This window comes from Tamandua tetradactyla, chromosome 2, assembly GCF_023851605.1.
Source record: "Tamandua tetradactyla isolate mTamTet1 chromosome 2, mTamTet1.pri, whole genome shotgun sequence".
Classification (NCBI taxonomy): domain Eukaryota; kingdom Metazoa; phylum Chordata; class Mammalia; order Pilosa; family Myrmecophagidae; genus Tamandua; species Tamandua tetradactyla.
Genome location: NC_135328.1, coordinates 136,917,865 through 136,925,401, shown reverse-complemented (window position 1 = coordinate 136,925,401; position 7,537 = coordinate 136,917,865).

Here is a 7,537-nt window from a genome sequence, read left to right as displayed (position 1 = left end):
GGTAGTTTTTTTCTTTTAAAGAATTGGTTTATTTCATCTAAGTTGTCTAATTAATGGGCATGAAATGAATTGCAATATTCTTTTATTAGTTTTTTTAATGTCTGTAGGTTCTATAGTGATGTGCCTTCCTTCATTCTGAATTGATAATCTGTGTAATCTCTCTCTCTCTCTTTTTTTTTTTTTTTTTTTTTCGCATGGGCAGGCCCCGGGAATCCAATCCTGGTCTCCAGCATGACAGGCGAGAATTCTACCACTGAGCCACCATCACACTGCCCCTTCTCTCTTTTGTTATTGGTCAGTCTGGCTAGAAATGTATCAATTTTATTGATCCTTTCAAAGAATCAGCTTTTGGTTTTATTGATTTTCTCTATTGTTTTTCATTTCACTGATTTCTGCCCTTATCTTTATTTTTTTCTATTATTCTGGTAGAACTTAATTTTCTTTTTCTAGTACCTTAAGTAGAAACTTAGATCATCGATTTGAGACTTTTTCTCCTTTCCAATATAAGCATTTTATGCTAACAATCTCCATCTAAACCCTATGTCAGCTGACATCCCACAATTTAGCTATCTTGTGCTTTAATATATATTCAGTTAAAATTATTTTCTAATTTCCCTTGTGACTTCCTTTTTGGCCCATCAGCTATTTGTAAGTGTATTGATAAATTTCCAAATATTTGGAGATTTTGCAGATATATTTTTATTGATTTCTAGGTTAACAACATTCTCTGACCACAATTTTATGAACTCTGTATGATTTATGTTATTTTCTTTTGTTAAGTTTTTTTTTAATGACCCACTATATTATGCTCTATTTTAGTGAGTGTTCCATGTACACTTGAAAATAATTTGTATTCTACTGCAGTCTACTTTTGTTTTGTTGTCTATAAATGTCAAGAAGTACAAGTTAATTGAAGTGTTTTCAGAGTTACTATTTTTTGTTGATTTCCCATCTACTTGTTCTATTGCTTTTTAAGAGATGGGCGTTGAAATTTCCAACCATAATTTTAGATATTTTTATTTCTCCTTTCAGTTCTATCCATTTTTGCTTCATGTATTTTGAAGTTTTGGGGTTAAGTGCATATATATTTGGAATTACTATGACTTCCTGATATATTGACCCTTTTATCATTGTATAAAGTTCTTCTGTTCCTCCTTGCCTATATTCTTTTGGATTACTTGAATGTTTTTAAGAATTAAATTTTAATTTATCTATTATTCTCCTATAAATCTTTGTTGTTGTTTTTTTCCCAGTTTTATTCCTAAACTTTCAGACTCTACTTGGAGTCAATATTTAATCATTTTAAGTAAAATGTAAAAGTCTTACAACCATATAAGTCTTTATTTTCTCCTGTTCAAAATTTATGATAAAGTTATGGTTACTAAGACAATGTTATTAGTACAGGGGTAATTCCAGATGTATTAAAGACTAAATTGTAAAAGGCAATTTTGAAGAAAGTGTAGAATATCTTTAATACCTCACGTAAGGATGAGTTTCTTAAACAAGACACAAATGCATAACCTTAAAGGAAAAGATTGAATATTTGATTACATTAAAAATAAGAAATCCCATTAAAAAATGAACAGATACCTGCTTTTGACATATACCCAAATGAATTGAAAATAGGGACTCAAACAGATACTTATATACCAATGTTCATAGTCGCATTTTTCACAATAGTATAAACGTGGAGGCAACCCAGTAGTCCAGATGAATGGATAAACAAAATGTGATATATACATGTTATGGAATATCACTCAGCTGTTTAAAGATGCTGCGACCAGTACAGCTCAGGGTCAGACTGAAAGGAGGTAACAGGGAATTAAGAAAGAAAGACAAGAAACAAAGAGTTAAACCTGGGATGAGGCGGGCCTCTGAGCTCTGATGGAGACCCAAAGACCCTAAGAGATTCTGCACATTTATTTTATAGGACTGAGAGGTAAAGAAAGTAACAAAAGTGCAACTAAAGAATGCGGAAGGAGGAAGCATAGGCTGAACCATCTGCTTCCCTGTGCCCCATGAGTCAAAAGTTATAGGTTTCCCAAGGCCTCCTTTTGACTCAGACTTCAGAAGCTTTGCAACACTTTAGTCTTTTCAGGACATCAGGTGCTTCCCCCCCCCCCCCCCCCCCCCCCCCCCCCCCCCGCAGAGATAGCTTTGCTATATCTCTGCAGCGAGAATGTGACCTCTGTCTCATCTGTGACTGACATAAAGGGATGAAGTTCTGATATATACTACAACATGAATGAACCTTGAAGACATGCTGAGTGAAATGAGCCAGACACGCGTGCAAAAACATTATATGATGTCACTTAGCTACAGTAAGCAAATTTCCTAGAGACAGATAGTAGATTTAAGGTTATTGGGGGCTGGTGGTGAGTGGAGCAGGAAGGCAAAGGGAGAATGATTAATGGGCCAGAGTTTCCGTTTGAGGTAATGAAAAAATTGGGGTAATGGATGTTAGTGATGGCTGTACAATATTGTGAATATAAATACCACTGAATTGAATACTTTAAAGTGGCTAAAATGGGAAAATTTTGAGTTGTATATATGTTGCTACAATAAAAAATTTAAAAATAGAAAAAGTAAAAATACAAATTGCTAACTGTGAGAAGATATTGAAACATATATTACCTGGAATATATAAAGAACTCCTACAACTACAACTACATATCCCATTGTGATCAGAAAAAGTGTTTTGTATAATTTCCTGTGCTGGTTTGAAAGGATGCATGTACCCTAGAAAAGCCATGTTTTAATCCTAATCCCATTTTGTAAAGGTAGTTGTTTCTTCTAATCCCTATTCAGTATTGTATGTTTGAAACTGTAATTAGATCATCTCCCCGGAGATGTGATTTAATCAAAAGTGGTTGTTAAACTGGATTAGGTGGAGGTGTGTCTCCACCCATCTGAGTGGGTTTTGATTAGTTTCTGAAGTTCTGTAAAAGAGGAAACATTTTGGATAATGAGAGCGATTCAGAGAGAGTGAGCAGAACAACATAGCCATGAGAAGCAGAGAGCCTCCCAGGCAGCGACCTTTGGAAATGAAGAAGGAAAACACCTCTGGGGAGCTTCATGAAACAAGAAGTCAGGAGAGAAAGCTAGCAGATGATGCCATGTTTGCCACGTGCCTTTCCAGATGAGAGAGAAACCCTGGCCCTGTTCACCAGGTGCCTTCTCACTTGAGAGACCCTGAACTTCAGCGGCCTTCTTGAACCAAGGTATCTTTCCCTAGATGCCTTTGATTGGACATTTCTATACTTTTAATTGGAACATTTTCTCAGCCTTAGAACTGTAAACTAGCAACTTATTAAATTCGCCTTTTTAAAAACCATTCCATTTCTGGTATATTGCATTCCGGCAGCTAACAAACTAGAACATTTCCCTTTTTCTGTTTGCATCGGGGTGCCAGAAGCTGAGGAAATCTACTAACCTCCACCTTTGGACCACAAGCGCATGGATCCCTCCTACTCTGCTTGTACACTCCCACATGCTAGTTGAACCACTCAAGCCAATTGCATTTCATGATGATCTGTCACAGCACCACACTCTCTTTGGGATCTAGAAACCAAGCCGAGCAAGGAGTTTGAAGCTATTTAGACTGCAATCAAAGACCTGTGCATTGAAAAATGGCTTTCTAATTCCATGTGCCCAATTATTCTAACATTAAGAAAGATCTCTCTACAGATGTAGTAGCGAAGACACGTGTAGACTGCACAAAGCATTCTTCTGGACCTAGGCATGCATGAGGTCAGTGTTTCAAAAGACCTTCATGAGAAAATCTGGAAGATATATTCACACAGTTTTCAACATGTTGTAACAGAGTGGAAACTGTATTTTTTATGTCCAGTAAAAATTGCTTCCTTCTACTTAAAAAAAAAAAGTTCACTTGTGGAAAATTACATGAAATGCAGATCAAATCAAAGAAATGGGGCTGGGGTCGGGGGGCAGGAGAAGGAAATTAGAGGAAAGAGACAGAGACATTGCAAGGAGCAGAAGAATATTTTAAGCATAGCAAAATTTATATCCTCATAGAGATGAGAAGATCCTGCACCACTGAAATAAGAAGAGAATGCTATAAAAAAAGAACAATCGGAGGACAAAAAAGGAACTCTTATTAATTAAAAAGATGCTAGGAAATTTCATTAGAAGGGTTGAAAGGTAAAGTTGAAGAATTCCCATAGAAAGTATAACAAAAAATACACAGCTATGGATATAGGGGAGAAAAGACTCTGTCTAGGAGGACCAATGTACAACCAAATGAAGTTTTAGGAAGCAAGAAAGGAGAAGATGAAACAAAATTATCAAAAAAATGACACTAGAAAATTTACAAGAACTGCAAGGCATGGATTTCCATGTTGAAAGAGTCCATAGAGTGCCTAGCAAAATGAAGGAAAGAAGACCCTTCCCAAGGCATGTTATCATGACATTTTAGAATGACAGGGATAAAGAGAATATCCTAAATCTTCCAGGGACAGCAGGCAGGACACAAACATAGGATCAAGAATTTTAGAATAGTATAGACTTACCAACTTGCATAATTCTAGAATCTAGAAAATAGTGGAGTGATACTGTCAAAATTCTACTGGAAAACAATTTTCAACCTATAGTTACACCAATTCAAAATATCAGTTAAGATAGGAGTAGAATGATGCTAATCTCAGACATGCTAGATCTGAAAAATCTACATTCATGTATCTTTTCTCTGGAATTTACTGAAGGAGTTCCTCCAAGTGAGGTTCCAGCAAATGAGGAACCAGTTCACTTTGTACTTTAAAAATACATATAACACAATAAATAATATATATAATACAAATAAGATAAATACATACTATAAAATATAATACCTAATTATATAACACACACACAAACACTATTTATGTATGGTATTTCATCCTGATTATTTCCTTCTACCAAATTTTGTATTTCCCACAGTTTTGATATTTCAACCATGTTTTGAATTTTCAACCAGAAACAAGAGATGAAGGCAATCTTAACTAGCTGGTAATTTAATAATTAACCATTGATTATGGTACTGGTCTATTGGTCTTTTTTTTTTTACTTAGAATGAAATTGCAGACAAAGAATATGGAATAGCCTGTGTTTTCAGTTCCAACTCTGGAAATATATGTGAGATGAAGTTTATGTTTTTAATTAAATCTGGAGACTACTTTCCTAATGGTCAGTATGGATTATTCATTTAGCAAATATTTATTAATCATCAGCAGTTTATAGGATAGAAATTACTGGGGAGATAAAAATTAATCAAGTTTGTTTCCTGTATCATAATCTGAGGTGTGGCTGGCTAAGTATGTAAGGAAAGACAGTTACTGTGATGATTGCTCTAAGAGATGCATGTGCAAGATGCAACAGTAATGTAATGATAGCTGGTTTATAAATAACCTGTCAACAGAATGTCTAGCATTAACCTATGAACCCTTAATGAACCTATTAGCCTATGCTGTATCAGGCATATCCAGTTGGTTTTGCCTTCAGATGAACTCCCCTATCCATCCTCTCCTATCCTAAGTAGTCTCCATGCTGACAAACTTGTTCCTCTTTCATACATTCAGTATACCCAAAAGCTGCAAGACATTTAAAAAATGTAAATAAAATCAAAGCACTTCCATGCTTTAAACTGTCCAGTGGTTTCACATCAGATTAGAATAGAAGCTAAGCTTGTTAAGGGCCCATAAATTCCATGTGACCTTGTCCTGCACACCTATGACCTCTCAAAACACTCTCACCCTTATTCACTGTGTTTTGGCCACACTGGCCATTTTTTATGTTCCTTAAAGACACCAAGTTTGTATGTGCAGCAGGGGCTTGGCAATCACTGTTCCCATTGTCTGGAATGCTTTTCCTTCAAATCTTCATATAGTTATTATTCAGGTTTCAACTCAGATGACAATTCCTCAGCATGGTCTTCTCTGATCACTCAATCTACAAGTGTTTCCCCCAGGATGGATAAACATCACTCTCAAAGAGCAATTGCCCAGGTGAGTAATGGTGGCTCAGCGGCAGAATTCTTGCCTTTGATGCCAGAGGCCTGGGCTCGATTCCTGGAGCCTGCCCATGCCAAAAAAACAGAGAGGAATAGCCTATTGGGAAGTTGGGCGTGAGGAGCTGCCACCTAAGCATCTTTGTTCTGTTGAAAAGGAGCCAATTGAATAGAAACACAAGACAGCCAACCAGCCATATGCCTAGAAGGGTTTCATCCTATTGCTATTACCCTGTAGGAGATCCTCCCTCAAAAGAAAAACTCTTTTCTGTAGATTAGGCACATCGTCAAGGGTTCATTGATTAAATATCTTGGGTAAGGAATAGTGATAGTGATGGTCAAAGCCATAGGCAAACCTGAGCTAAAAATGGGCAAGTTAAAAATGGGCCTAGTTTGCAGAAAGAGGAACAGGTCAAGGGGTTAGGTGAGTGATTGAGGGGATAGACTAATTAGGAGAGTTACCTAGGAGATTGCCATTGGAAGAGTTGTTAACAGTATACTAGGAAGTAGATGAGGTGATCTCATCTAGCCCATAATTTTAATTACAGGTTTATATGTTGATTTTATATACATATACCAGATCTCTCCCCAAAGCTCCAAATTTATAAATTCAACTGCTTTTAATGAAAGAGTTCTTGGATTTTTTTTAAACATTCTTCAAGTTCAATATATCTTAAATTGACTAGATCATTCCTAGCTCATCCTTCCCTTCACCAGTTCAAATTTTTTTTAGTGAATAGTACCACCATCTACTCAATAGCCACATCTAGTTGTGGGCTATGAGCCATGACGGATTTTTTTCCCTCTGCTCTTTTGGACCCTTTGTGCTGTGTAAGTAACAAAGTGGTCATTTGTTGAGAGCTTCTGTCCTGCCCTGAGCCTGTGTTCCTACAACACACAGTGTAGTAACTCACTCCACAGTACCTGGCTTAAACCAGCTGCTCAAAAAAAACAAACAAACAAACAAACAAAAAAAACAGTTGGTTGATTGAATGAATAAATGATATAATTTCCTTGTAGCTTTTATCATCCTTTGAGTTGATTTTTTTTTCTATATTTATTTGTTACTTTATTGCCTGTACTCTCATAAGAGCAGGGATCCTGTCTGCCTTGTTCATTTCTACATCTCCAGAGTCTAGGGCAATTCTTGGCATACAGTAGGGGCAGGGTTTTTAAATATTTGTTAAAAGAAAGAATGCATGAATATCTTTAAAGATCTTAAAATCCAGAGTGGAGAGACTGCTGTAACAGAGGATAAGCAAAGGACCGCGAGAACTCTGGAGACATTAAGATCAGAAAGAGCATATCTCAAGGGTCAAGCCAGCAGCGTTGAAGTTAGATTTGTGTTTTGAGGTGAAAATCTCTTACCACCCCCAAGACAGGAGATGCAGGGAGTGTTGCTTATACACTTATGATACCTTCACACATAGCAAACGCGTGCTTTTTTCAAAACGCGTGCTTGATTCAAATATCCAGCATATTGGAAACATTCCGTAAATTACAAGCAATTCACGCACAATTTCTGAAGCTAATCAG